At 39.0% G+C, this 15,047-nt stretch overlaps 1 protein-coding gene and 1 long non-coding RNA gene across 7 annotated transcripts in view; one reads left to right on the top strand and one right to left on the bottom strand.

Annotated features, from left to right (window-relative positions):
* The window catches only part of TMTC2 (transmembrane O-mannosyltransferase targeting cadherins 2), an 889,086-nt gene that overhangs the window by 433,448 nt on the left and 440,591 nt on the right, over positions 1 to 15,047 (bottom strand). The window lies entirely within an intron of this gene.
* Positions 1 to 15,047, top strand: part of LOC309609383 — a 742,735-nt gene that overhangs the window by 726,315 nt on the left and 1,373 nt on the right. The window lies entirely within an intron of this gene.

Below are 15,047 nucleotides of genomic sequence, written 5' to 3'. Positions count from 1 at the left end.
ATCACCTTGTTAAATTTGGAATTGCAAAAACAATGTTATCAGGAAAGAACATGAAGCTCTCCCATCAAGGTTGTGATTTAGGGGCTACTAGTAGTAACTTCTGGAACAGTGGGAGAAAATCATTTTCAAATGTTGGAAGCCAATTAACTGTAATGAAATATTGTTAAATAACAATCAGTAATTCTACTTCAAAGTATAGTAATGGATGGAAAATAAACTTTCCAAAGACACACATTCATTGTGCTGTTCTTTAAAAGACCACTTTAATTGTCAGGTCGTTTTTGATTCAAGGTGTTCTAAACCATATTTTAGCAGGAATTCTGACAGCTGGGAAAAATCCACCTGCTGAGTTACTACCTTTTAATTACCCAAATAAAGAACAAAGTAGAAAGCATGTCAAACTTAAATAGAAAAAGTGAATTTAAAGTTAAGAGAGATATTACTCATGCGTTCTAAGGTTAACTTAGCTCTCCCGTGTATGAGAGAGGAAAACGACGTTTATTATTCACAACTCTTCCTAATTATTTTCCTCTCTAAGGAGAATAGATCTTAGGGAAACTCATTTGCCCTCCTGAGTAGAGTGACAAGTAACGATAATTTTGGAAAATGAAGGGGAGACAGGAGGCAAGAAGAGAAATAAACCATTGCTAAATTGTTCCAAAGAAATGGAAGTGTGAATTTTATGAGAGGAAGGGTGGGTCAGCCAGAAGATTGGAGCTGTGGAAATAGATGTGACAGCTGCCAAGGACAGAGAGCAGAGGTAATTAAAATGGATTTTTTTTTTTTTTTTTCCAGCCACGCCGTATGGCTTGCAGGATCTTAGTTCCCTGACCAGGGATCGAACCCAGACTCTGGCAGTGAAAGCACCGAGTCCTAACCACTGGACCACCAGGGAATTTCCAAAATGGATTTTTAAGGAAGCTTTATAAAATGATAGATTTTATAAGGTCCATATCCCTCCAACCTAGGGTTTCTTGGCCTGAGCACATTGACATTTGGGACGGGATGGCTCCTCATTGTGGGGACATTCCTATGCATTCTACTAACTTGAGCAGCAGGGGCTCACCCCTAGAGATAGTAGCACTCTTCCCCTAATCGTGACAACCAAAGTGTCTCTAGACATTGCTAAATGTCTCCTGGGGGGCAAAATCACCCTCCCTTGAGAACCATTGATCTAATCTCAAACATTTTTTTTTCTTAAATTAATTAATTAATTAATTTATTTATTTATTTATTTTTGGCTGTGTTGGGTCTTCGTTTCTGTGCGAGGGCTTTCTCTAGTTGTGGCAAGCGGGGGCCACTCTTCATCGCGGTGCGCGAGCCTCTCACTATCGCGGCCTCTCCTGTTGCGGAGCACAGGCTCCAGACGCGCAGGCTCAGTAGTTGTGGCTCACGGGCCCAGTTGCTCCGCGGCATGTGGGATCTTCCCAGACCAGGGCTCGAACCCATGTCCCCTGCATTGGCAGGCAGATTCTCAACCACTGCACCACCAGGGAAGCCCTCAAACCTTTTGATAAATGTCTACACTGGTTATCTGTGCTTTCAGGGTTTAGTAGGTATATGTGTGTAATGTTTTAATTTATGTTAATGTTCTCCTTTGTTTGTTTCCTTGGATGTGCAAGTTGGTCTCAGTGCAGCCCAGGGCAAGAGCAGAAGTTTCCAAGTCAGTCCAATTACATTCAGATTAACCCTTGAGGGTTTCTGTCTAGAATATTTACCCTAAAATGCAAGTACAGCCACAACTCAATTTGAATTATCAACTTAGAATTGAGGCAACATTGCATCCCTGTAATGACTGTGAAGGGCAAGTCAGTGGATATTGAACTGACAAGAGGTGTGATGACAGACCACATCAAATGTAAATTAAGAGAGTAGAAAACACCCATCAATCATGCTTTCAGTTTTTCACAGGTTAGAGAGTTAAGGAAGTATTCAGGACTGGCCGTTTCCATTGAAAAAGCAGATGAACACAATGCTATAAAATCTTACTCTAATAAAATAATCCAAGGGAATCCATGTGAAATTCTAGACTGAAAATTGCAGTTTAACCCAACCTTTCCATACAAGATGTGTCTTAGTAAGTTATATTATTTCCTGGAAAAGAAAATCAAAGAAAGATCAGGTATAAGCTGATGTATGCTGGCAAATGTGCTAACAAAGTATATTAAAAAAAAAAAAAAGCACTCACTTGTAACATACATTTGCCGATTTCTGCAGTGTAAATACTACCACCATGGCCAAGTTCAACATTGATATTGTCACTAACATGATGTCACTGAAGGCAGGGTTACAAATAATTGCACACCATTGTCTCTCCTGAGTCAACAGGTGCAGGTGCTAACACACTAGTAGATCTGAGGCAGGCATGTTTGCGCTGGTTCACAGCCTTGTTATGCTTCACCTGCTCAAAAGTGATCCCTCGGAAAGAGAAGCTGTGGGGTATATTATGAAGTAAGTTTTAAAAACACTGATCCACTAGCCTCTTTGCCATTTAAAAATCTTCCCCTTTGGTGTCTCTTATCTTTCATTTTGTAGAATAATTTAGTGATCTTTAACACTGAAATCTCCGGGGATGTTATTATCTGGTATAGACTAACTAGAAATGCTGGGGCTCAGGCAAAAATTTATTTTAGGTATGTAACATATTTATAGTTAGTATGCTACACACCTAAAACACTGAAATGTGAAAATACACACATGCATGGGATGTTGCCTTCCGAGTCATGATTAGAACATACTTCTGGGTATTATATTGTATATCAAGCCTCACAGGTAGACAAGTAACAGAGATGACCTAGGAGTTTAGAGGATTTCAGTGCTGTAATTATATGAGAACTTAATACCCCAAAGCTCTAGGTCTATAGAAGAACATTGCATTTCATTCAAAAGAGCTTGAGAAAAGATGGAGAGATGTGCAGATTCTTATATTTATAAGCATATGTAAACTTTAGAGGGAGATTTGCCCTGAATGTTTATGCAGAATCAAAAGATTCTGGTAGCAAGATTTGAAGATTATGTAGATTGTAGTTTAAAGAACTGGAAATGACTGGAACAAGGCAGAATCAACAATGTATCAGCACATTGGCACAAGGGACTGAAAAAGCTTAGGATTCCCCAGAGCCTGTACTGCTCTTACGGATGAGTGAAACCAAATCAGAAAGAAGAGGGAGAAAAACAGAAGGTGTTTACTCTGAAAGAATAAGAAAATCATGTGAAGCACCAGTGCAGTAAGCTGTTGTAGGCCTGCCTTGGAGACCTGAGGTGGGCTTCCTGACCACTGAGGCCCCCAGGCAGGAGGGTCAATTTCCAACCCGATTCCAAAGCCTCCTCAGAGCCAGGCTGGGCCCTGGAATCTGCATTAAATGTGGTGAAGTATGATGAAAGCAAGATCATCATGATCGCTCAGGCACTGTTCGCTTAGAACTAGACCACAAGGCTGATGGGAAAAGTTTAAGAAGTAACCCAATATTGCTCAACTCTTGGGAGATGGAAATCCTCCCAGATTTCATTGTCAGAAAGTAACTCTGAAAAATACTATCTGATTCCTATTGAAGACACAGGTAGAGCTAAGAGATAAACTGGGCAGTTATTACATGCAGACCCATTGAAATTCTTATACCAATGGATTTGCCTGAATCACAGGGTCAGTTTCTGCTATAACATCTCTGGAGGTTTCAATGATAAGGGGGGGAGAGGTTGTCAGTAAATAGTGTAGCTCAGTGTAAAGAAGATTAAGAAGTTGTTTTGTTTTTTGTTGTTATTGTTTTTGTTTGTTATTGTACTGTGTTTTGTTTTGTTGACTAAGAAGAATATGATGGAAAAAATATTTTGTTACATACCTAAAATAAGAAATACATATTATTGCAACCTAGTCCACACACACACACACAATTGTAGCAAAGGTCTTGCAAAACAAAACCTACTTATTTTCTGATCTATTATAGTTCAGAGAAAAAACAATGGTCTTACCCACCTTGGTTTCGGGATTCATTAATTGATAAATACCTATCTTTTGGAAACTATGTTACATAAAACGTCCTGTTTCAAGGTGCATTGATCCTAAAGTTAAATTTTTCTACATAATAAAAGATTAGAGAGGAGCTTCAAGATGGCAGAAGAGTAAGACGTGGAGATCACCTTCCTCCCCACAAAAACATCAGAAATACATCTACATGTGGAACAACCCCTACAGAACACCTATCGAACGCTGGCAGAAGACCTCAGACCTCCCCAAAAGGCAAGAAACTCCCCACGTACCTGGGTAGGGCAAAAGAAAAAAGAAAAACGGAGACAAAAGAATAGGGATGGGACCTGCACCAGTGGGAGGGAGCTGTGAAGGAGGAAAGGTTTCCACACACTAGAAAGCCCCTTCGCGGGCGGAGACTGTGGGGGGCGGAGGGAGGAGCTTCGGAGCCACGGAGGAGAGCGCAGCAACAGGGGTGCGGAGGGCAAAGCAGAGAGATTCCCGCACAGAGGCTCAGTGCCAAGCAGCGCTCACCAGCCCGAGAGGCTTGTCTGCTCACCCGCTGGGACAGGTGGGGGCTGGGAGCTGAGGCTCGGGCTTCGGTCGGATCGCAGGGAGAGGACTGGGGTTGGTGGCGTGAACACAGCCTGAAGGGGGCTAGCGCGCCACAGCTAGCCAGGAGGGAGTCCAGGAAAAAGTCTGGAGGTGCCGAAGAGACAAGAGACTTTTTCTTGCCTCTTTGTTTCCTGGTGCGCGAGGAGAGGGGATTAAGAGCGCCGCTTAAAGGAGCTCCAGAGACGGGCGCGAGCCGCGGCTATCAGCGCGGACCCCAGAGATGGGCATGAGACGCTAAGGCTGCTGCAGCCACAAAGAAGCCTGTGTGCAAGCACAGGTCACTATCCACACCATCCCTCCTGGGAGCCTATGCAGCCCTCCACTGCCAGGGTCCCATGATCCAGGGACAACTTCCCTGGGAGAACACACAGCACACCTCAGGCTGGTGCAACGTCACACCAGCCTCTGCCGCCGCAGGTTCGCCCTGCATCTGTGCCCCTCCCTCCCCCCCCCCCCGCCCCGGGTCTGAGTGAGCCAGAGCCCCCTAATCAGGTGCTTCTTTAAACCCGTCCTGTCTGAGCGAAGAACAGATGCCCTTAGGCAGAGGGGGGTCCAAATCCAAAGCTAAACCCCAGGGGCTGTGCAAACAAAGAAGAGAAAGGGAAATCTCTCCCAGCAGCCTCAGGAGCAGCAGATTAAATCTCCACAATCAACTTGATGTACCCTGCAACTGTGGAATACCTGAATAGACAACAAATCATCCCAAATTGAGGAGGTGGACTTTGGGAGCAATGATATATATTTTTTTCCCCCTTTTACTCTTTTTGTGAGTGTGTATGTCTATGCTTCTGTGTGTCATTTTGTCTGTATTAGCTTTGCTTTTACCATTTGTCCTAGGGTTCTGTCTGTCCGTTTTTTGGGGTTTTTTTTTTAGTATAATTTTTGGTGCTTGTTATCATTGGTGGATTTGTTTTTTGGTTTGGTTGCTCTCTGCTTTCTTTTTTTTTATTCCTTAAAAAAAATTTATTTAATAATTATTTTTCATTTTTTATTTTAATAACTTTATTTTATTTTATTTTACTTTATTTTATTTTATTTTATTTTATTTTATCTTCTTCTTTCCTTCTTTCTTTTTTTGTCCCTTTTATTCTGAGCCATGTGGATGATAGGCCCTTGGTGCTCCAGCCAGGCATCAGAGCTGTGCCTCTGAGGTGGGAGAGCCAACTTCAGGACACTGGTCCACAAGAGACCTCCCAGCTCCACATAATATCAAATGGCAAAAATCTCCCACAGATCTCCATATCAACACCAAGACCCAGCTCCACTCAATGACCAGCAAGCTACAGTGCTGGACACCCTATGCCAAACAAATAGCAAGACAGGAACACAACCCCATCCATTACCAGAGAGGCTGCCTAAAATCATAATAAGGCCACAGACACCCCAAAACACACCACCAGACGTGGACCTGCCCACCAGAAAGACAAGATCTAGCCTCATCCACCAGAACACAGGCACTAGTCAACTTGACCAGGAAGTCTACACAACCCACTGAACCAACCTTAGCCACTGGGGACAGACACCAAAAACAACGGGAACTATGAACCAGCAGCCTGCGAAAAGGAGACCCCAAACACAGTAAGTTAAGCAAAATGAGAAGACAGAGAAACACACAGCAGATGAAGGAGCAAGGCAAAAACCCACCTAACAAATGAAGAGGAAATAGGCAGTCTACCTGAAAAAGAATTCAGAATAATGATAGTAAAGATGATACAAAATCTTGGAAAGAGAATGGAGAAAATACAAGAAACGTTTAACAAGGACCTAGAAGAATTAAAGAGCAAACAAACAGTGATGAACAACACAATAAATGAAATTAAAAATTCTCTAGAAGAGATCAAAAGCACAATAACTGAGATAGAAGAAAGGATAAGTGACCTGGAAGATAAAATAGTGGAAATAACAACTGCAGAGCAGAATAAAGAAAAAAGAATGAAAAGAATTCAGGACAGTCTCAGAGACTTCTGGGACAACATTAAACACACCAACATTCGAATTATAGGGGTCCCAGAAGAAGAAGAGAAAAAGAAAAGGACTGAGAAAATAATTGAAGAGATTATAGTTGAAAACTTCCCTAATATGGGAAAGGAAACAGTTATTCAAGTCCAGTAAGCACAGAGAGTCCCATACTGGATAAATCCAAGGAGAAACACGCCAAGACACATATTATTCAAACTATTAAAAATTAAATACAAAGAAAAAATATTAAAAGCAGCAAGGGAAAAACAACAAATAACACACAAGGGAATCCCCATAAGGTTAACAGCTGATCTTTCAGCAGAAACTCTGCAAGCCAGAAGGGAGTGTCAGGACATATTTAAAGTGATGAAGGAGAAAAACCTACAACCAAGATTACTCTACCCAGCAAAAATCTCATTCAGATTTGAAGGAGAAATTAAAACCTTTACAGACAAGCAAAAGCTAAGAGAATTCAGCACCACCAAACCAGCTTTACAACAAATGCTAAAGGAACTTCTCTAGGCAGGAAATACAAGACAAGTAAAAGACCTACAATAACAAACCCCCCAAAATTAAGAAAATGGTAATAGGAACATACATATTGATAATTACCTTAAATGTAAAAGGATTAAATGCTCCAACCAAAAGACACAGACTGGCTGAATGGATACAAAAACAAGACCCGTATATATGCTGTCTACAAGAGACCCACTTCAGACCTAGGGACACATACAGACTGAAAGTGAGGGGACGGAAAAAGATATTCCATGCAAATGGAAATCAAAAGAAAGCTGGAGTAGCAATTCTCATACCAGACAAAATAGACTTTAAAACAAAGACTATTACAAGAGACGAAGAAGGACACTATATAATGATCAAGGGATCAATCCAAGAAGAATATATAAAAATTGTAAATATTTATGCACCCAAGATAGGAGCACCTCAATACATAAGGCAAATGTTAACAGCCATAAAATGGGAAGTCGACAGTAACACAATCATAGTAGGGGACTTTAACACCCCACTTTCACCAATGGACAGATCATCCAAAATGAAAATAAATAAGGAAACACAAGCTTTAAATGATACATTAAACAAGATGGACTTAATTGATATTTATAGGACATTCCATCCAAAAACAACAGAATACACATTCTTCTCAAGTGCTCATGGAACATTCTCCAGGATAGATCATATCTTGGGTCACAAATCAAACCTTGGTAAATTTAAGAAAATTGAAATCGTATCAAGTATCTTTTCTGACCACAACGCTATGAGACTAGATATCAGTTACAGGAAAAAATCTGTAAAAAATACAAACACATGGAGGGTAAACAATACACTACTTAATAACCAACAGAACACTGAAGAAATCAAAGAGGAAATCAAAAAATAGCTAGAAACAAATGACAATGAAAACAAGATAACCCAAAACCTATGAGATGCAGCAAAAGCAGTTTTAAGAGGGAAGTTTATAGCAGTACAATCCTACCTCAAGAAACAAGAAAAATCTGAAATAAACGACCTAACCTTACACCTAAAGCAATTAGAGAAAGAAGAACAAAAAAGCCCCAAAGTTAGCAGAAGGAAAGAAATCATAAAGATCATATCAGAAATAAATGAAAAAGAAATGAAGGAAACAATAACAAAGATCAATAAAACTAAAAGCCGGCTCTTTGAGAAGATAAACAAAATTGATAAACCATTAGCCAGACTCATCAAGAAAAAAGGGGAGAAGACTCAAATCAATAGAATTAGAAATGAAAAAGGAGAAGAAACTACTGACACTGCAGAAATACAAAGGATCCTGAGAGATTACTATAAGCAACAGTATGCCAATAAATTAGACAACCTGGAAGAGGTGGACAAATTCTTAGAAATGCACAACCTGCCGAGACTGAACCAGGAAGAAATAGAAAATATGAACAGACCAATCACAAGCGCTGAAATTGAAACTGTGATTAAAAATCATCCAACAGGGGCTTCCCTTGTGGCACAGTGGTTGAGAATCTGCCTGCCGATGCAGGGGACATGGGTTCGAGCCCTGGTCTGGGAGGATCCCACATGCCGCAGAGCAACTAGGCCTGTGAGCCACAACTACTAAGCCTGCACGTCTGGAGCCTGTGTTCCGCAACAAGAGAGGCCACGATAGTGAGAGGCCCACACACCGCGATGAACAGTGGCGCCTGCTTGCCGCAACTGGAGAAAGCCCTCGCACAGAAATGAAGACCCAACACAGCCAAAATAAATAAATAAATAAACAATTAGGAAAAAAAAATCATCCACCAAACAAAAGTCCAGGACCAGATGGCTTCACAGGTGAATTCTATCAAACATTTAGAGAACAGCTAACCCTTATCCTTCTCAAACTCTTCCAAAATATAGCAGAGGGCGGAACACTCCCAAACTCATTCTACAAGGCCAACATCACCCTGATACCAAAACCAGACAAAGATGTCACAAAGAAAGAAAACTACAGGCCAATATCACTGATGAACATAGATGCAAAAATCCTCAACAAAATACTAGCAAACAGAATCCAACAGCATATTAACAGGATCATACACCATGATCAAGTGGGGTTTATTCCAGGAATGCAAGGATTCTTCAATATACACAAATCAATCATTGTGATATACCATATTAACAAACTGAAGGAGAAAATCCATATAATCATCTCAGTAGATGCAGAGAAAGCTTTTGACAAAATTCAACACCCATTTATGATAAAAACCCTCCAGAGAGTAGGCATAGAGGGAACTTTCCTCAACATAATAAAGGCCATATCTGACAAACCCACAGCCAACATCATCCTCAATGGTGAAAAACTGAAACCATTTTCACTAAGATCAAGAACAAGACAAGGTTGCCCACTCTCACCACTATTATTCAACATAGTTTTGGAAGTTTTAGCCACAGCAATCAGAGAAGAAAAAGAAATAAAAGGAATCCAAATCGGACAATAAGAAGTAAAGCTGTCACTGTTTGCAGATGACATGATACTATACATAGAGAATCCTAAAGATGATACCGGAAAACTAGAGCTAATCAATGAATTTGTTAAAGTAGCAGGATACAAAATTAATGCACAGAAATCTCTTGCATTCCTATACACTAATGATGAAACATCTGAAAGTGAAATTAAGAAAACACTCCCATTTACCACTGCAACAAAAAGAAAAAAATATCTAGGAATAAACCTACCTAAGGAGACAAAAGACCTGTATGCAGAAAATTATAAGACACTGATGAAAGAAATTAAAGATGATACAAATAGATGGAGAGATATACCATGTTCTTGGATGGGAAGAATCAACATTGTGAAAATGACTATACTACCCAAAGCAATCTATAGATTCAATGCAATCCCTATCAAACTACCAATGGCATTTTTCACAGAGCTAGAACAAAAAATTTCACAATTTGTTTGGAAACACAAAAGACCCTGAATAGCCAAAGCAATCTTGAGAGAGAAAAACGGAGCTGGAGGAATCAGGCTCCCTGACTTCAGACTATACTACAAAGCCACAGTAATCAAGACGGTATGGTACTGGCACAAAAACAGAAATATAGATGAATGGAACAGGATAGAAAGCCCAGAGATAAACCCACGCACATATGGTCACCTTATCTTTGATAAAGGATTCAAGAATATACAAGGGAGAAAAAACAGTCTCTTCAATAAGTGGCGCTGGGAAAACTGGACAGCTACATGTAAAAGAATGAAATTAGAACACTCCCTAACACCATACACAAAAATAAACTCAAAATGGATTAAAGACGTAAATGTAAGGCCAGACATTATCAAACTCTTAGAGGAAAACATAGGCAGAACACTCTATGACATAAATCACAGCAAGATCCTTTTTGACCCACCTCCTAGAGAAATGGAAATAAAAACAAAAATAAACAAATGGGACTTAATGAAACTTAAAAGCTTTTGCACAACAAAGGAAACCATAAACAAGAGGAAAAGACAACCCTCAGAATGGGAGAAAATATTTGCAAATGAAGCAAATGACAAAGGGTTAATCTCCAAAATTTACAATCAGCTCATGCAACTCAATGTCAAAAAAACAAACAACCCAATCCAAAAATGGGCAGAAGACCTAAATAGACATTTCTCCAAAGATGATATACAGATTGCCAACAAACACATGAAAGAATGCTCAACATCATTAATCATTAGAGAAATGCAAATCAAAACTACCATGAGATATCATCTCACACCGGTCAGAATGGCCACCATCAAAAAATCTACAAACAATAAATGCTGGAGAGGGTGTGGAGAAAAGGGAACCCTCTTGCACTCTTGGTGGGAATGTAAATTGATACAGCCACTATGGAGAACAGTATGGAGGTTCCTTAAAAAACTAAAAATAGAACAACCATACGACCCAGCAATCCCACTACTGGGCATATACCCTGAGAAAACCATAATTCAAAAAGAGTCATGTACCAAAATGTTCATTGCAGCTCTATTTACAATAGCCAGGACATGGAAGCAACCTACGTGTCCATCAACAGATGAATGGATAAAGAAGATGTGGCACATATATACAATGGAATATTACTCAGTCAAAAAAAGAAACGAAATTGAGTTATTTGTAGTGAGGTGGATGGACCTAGAGTCTGTCATACAGAGTGAAGTAAGTCAGAAAGAGAAAAACAAAAACCGTATGCTAACACATGTATATGGAATGTAAAAAAAAAAAAGAAAAAGAAAATGGTCATGAAGAACCTAGGGGCAAGATGGGAATAAAGATGCAGACCTAATAGAGAATGGACTTGAGGATATGGGGAGGGGGAAGCTTTGACAAAGTGAGAAAGTGGCATGGACATATATACACTACCAAACGTAAAATAGATAGTTAGTGGGAAGCAGCCACATAGCACAGGGAGATCAGCTCAGTGCTTTGTGACCATCTAGAGGGGTGGGATAGGGAGGGTGGAAGGGAGGGAGACGCAAGAGGGAAGAGATGTGGGGACATATGTATATGTATAACTGATTCACTTTGTTATAAAGCAGAAACTAATACACCATTGTAAGGCAATTATACTCTAATAAAGATGTTAAGAAAAAAAAAAGATTAGAGACACACAAAGAGAAAGATTTTGAAAGGGCAAGGAGACTGGTGGATCAACACTAGAAATAGAAAGAGGCAGGAAAAACTGATTAGAGCGAGAGGAGGGAAGTGGATGATGTAATACCTACCAGATTAAGAGGCACTTTGAGGACTTCCCTGGTGGCGCAGTCATTAAGAATCTGCCTGTGAATGCAGGGGACACGGGTTCGAGCCCTGGTCTGGGAAGATCCCACATGCCATGGAACAACTAAGCCTGTGCGCCACAACTACTGAGCCTGTGCTCTAAGAGAGCCCATGAGCCACAACTACTGAATCCCGCACGCCTAGAGCCCGTGCTCCGCAACAAGAGAAGCCACCACAGTGAGAAGCCCGCGCACCGCAACGAAGAGTAACCCCCCCTCGCCGCAACTAGAGAAAGCCCACACGCAGCAACAGACCCAACGCAGCAAAAAATAAATAAATTTATTTAAAAAAAAAAGAGGGACTTCGAGAAAAGAACAGATATGATTAAAATTGATTTAAAGAAAATTTTACCATATTAGTAGAATTTAAAGCCATCCTTCTCCTGGAGAATAATATGAAGCATTCCACATTATTAATATGGAGTAAAATTCCATATTATTCTTTACTGCTTTTAAAAGAGATATTTTGGTACCATAAAATCAATTTTTTGGTCCACCACCAGCATTTTAAAAAATAGAATAGAATAGAAAATGTCAGTGAGCACTGCATGTATTATTATTTTGTAAAAATATTGTTTTAGTTATATGTGCATATACATGTGTGGGTGTTTGTATGTGCTTGTCTGTGTACTGCACTACAATGTAAAATAAATTCTTTACTGAGGGTGGGAGTCAAAACAGTTTAAAAGCCACTGCCCTAGAATATTCTTAAACATGTATCCTAAGAAACACGAACCTTCATAGCAGCATTATTTATATCTTAAAAAAGTGGCAACTCTGAACATCCTTAGACAGGAAAATGGATAAATAAACGGTAGTATTTTTATATCATGGAATACTAGACTGCAATAAAAATGAATACACTACAGCTTTAGAAAACAGCACAGATAAATCTCAAAAACATGTCAAATGAAAAAACCACTCACAGAAGAGGATACACAGATTTACTCCACTTACATAAAGTGCTAAAATAGTCAAAATAGAAAATATATGGCTTAGTGATATACACTGATATGAGAAAACTTTTTTTTTTTAAAAAAGGAAAGGGGTGGTAAATACATCAGAATTCTGATTACATCTTGGAGCCTGAAAGGACAGACAGACATTTAGGGAAGTGTGTTGTTTCCATTTCTTAAGCTGATGTGGAGTGTATGTGTTTGTTTTTTGTTATACTTTAAACAATATATACAGGTTATGTGTACTCTTTTGTATGTATATTTTATAAAAAAAAATTTCTACAGTGAAATTACTGTTGTTAGAACAACATTCTTTTAATTAACAATAGAAGAATTATTGGTTTTGAATATTTTATATCTAAGACTTTAAAGAATACCTCAATATTTGAAGAGCTTTATTGTTAATTTTGGGTGGGGTGTAGTTCTAGTTGTATAGTCATATCATCTGCATATAACAATAATTTTGTTTCCTCCTGTTTGCTATAGTTCTTTTTGCTGTTGTTGTTTTATGTCATATTGTTTAATCTAGAAGTTCCAGAAAAATTAAAAACAAAAGACATTTTTTAATTAAAAAATAAAATATTTTCTTTTATTCTACACTGTAAAAGAAATGACATTTCACTACTGAGTGTAAGGTAGATTGTTGCTTTAGGAAAATGTTATTTATTATACAGGATGATGTTATGAGCTGAAATGTGTCCCTCCAAAACTTGTATGTTGAAGTCCTAATCCCAAGTAGCTCAGAATATAACTGTGTTTGGAAATAGGGCCTTTAAAGAGGTAATTACGGTAAAATGAGGTTTTATTGGGAAGGCCCTAATCCAGTACGACTGGTATCCTTAAGAGAAAAAGAGATTAGAACACAGCATGTATGCACAGAGGAAAGACCATGTGAGGACACAGCGAGAAGGCAGCCAGCTGCAAGCTGAGGAGAGAGAACTTGGAACACCAAACCTTGATCTTGAGCTTCCAGCCTCCGGAAATGGGAGAAAATAAATTTCTGTTGTTCATGTCACCTGGTCTCTGGTATTTTGTTATGGCAGCCAAGCAAGCCAACTCAGATTGTATATCCTTGTAGTCAGAAAAAACTATGCTGAAGACCTGGTTCTAACACAAACTAGCTATGTGGCCTTGGCTGCATTACTTGAGCTCTCCAATGGTTTTAAGTGATGAATAATAATAATATCTACCCAAAGGGAGTTATGAGAAAATATGCCTGAAGTATTCATAGTAAATTTAGCTATTATTAAAAGTTGTCTAATTTTTTAAATGCTATTTCAACACATCTCAAAATGCATAAAAATATCCCTATCATGAGGTGCAATGGGAAGAAAATGCAGACAAAGATATACACCACAAGATATTAGTCACAGCATGGTTTATATTAACATAGAGTGGAAATAATCCAGGTATTTTAAAATAGCATAACAGTAAGTAAGATATAACTATAGACAGAATATTTTGTAGCTATTAAAAAGCACTGTGATAATATTTACAACACATTAAGTACAAACAACAAAACCTTATATTATGGTATGACCTTAACAAATTAAATATACCTAGAAAAAAGACTAAAAAGAAAGAGAGCATGTCAAGATTATTAATAGTGGTTTCATTTCCCTAAAAGCATAACCTGTGTGTGCATATTACCTATCCAAAAACTAAATAAAATTTAACTGTAAATAACAAACTGTTAGTGATTATCCTATTTTTAAAACACAAAATAGAATTCAGATCTGTTTTTTTTTTTTAAATAATTTTAATATTCTCTCTACAGCTTTAGTGTGTGTGTGTGTGTGTTTAATTCTTTTATTCTTTTTTTTAAAATTTTTATTTATTTATTTATTTAGTTTTGGCTGTGTTGGGTCTTCGTTTCTGTGCGAGGGCTTTCTCTAGCTGCGGCCAGCGGGGGCCACTCTTCATCACGGTGCGTGGGCCTCTCACTGTCGTGGCCTCTCTTGTTGTGGAGCACAAGCTCCAGACGCGCAGGCTCAGTAGTTGTGGCTCACGGGCCTAGATGCTCCGCAGCATGTGGGATCTTCCCAGACCAGGGCTCGAACCCGTGTCCCCTGCATTGGCAAGCAGACTCTCAACCACTGCGCCACCAGGGAAGCCCTCAGATCTGTTTTGATAATTCATATGGCATAGAGTATAAGCACTGTAGGACTTAATAATTTGGAGAAATATTTCATTTCATGTCAACAAAATTTTATTAGCTACCTGTTCTGTGATAGATTCTTATATACTAAGAATTCTAGAGATGTAGTGGGTCTTCAAAGGAGAA

Source organism: Balaenoptera borealis (assembly GCF_965194805.1).
Source record: "Balaenoptera borealis genome assembly, chromosome: 13".
Classification (NCBI taxonomy): domain Eukaryota; kingdom Metazoa; phylum Chordata; class Mammalia; order Artiodactyla; family Balaenopteridae; genus Balaenoptera; species Balaenoptera borealis.
Note: the sequence above shows the minus strand (reverse complement) of the source record. Positions and strands in the feature narration are given on the sequence as shown.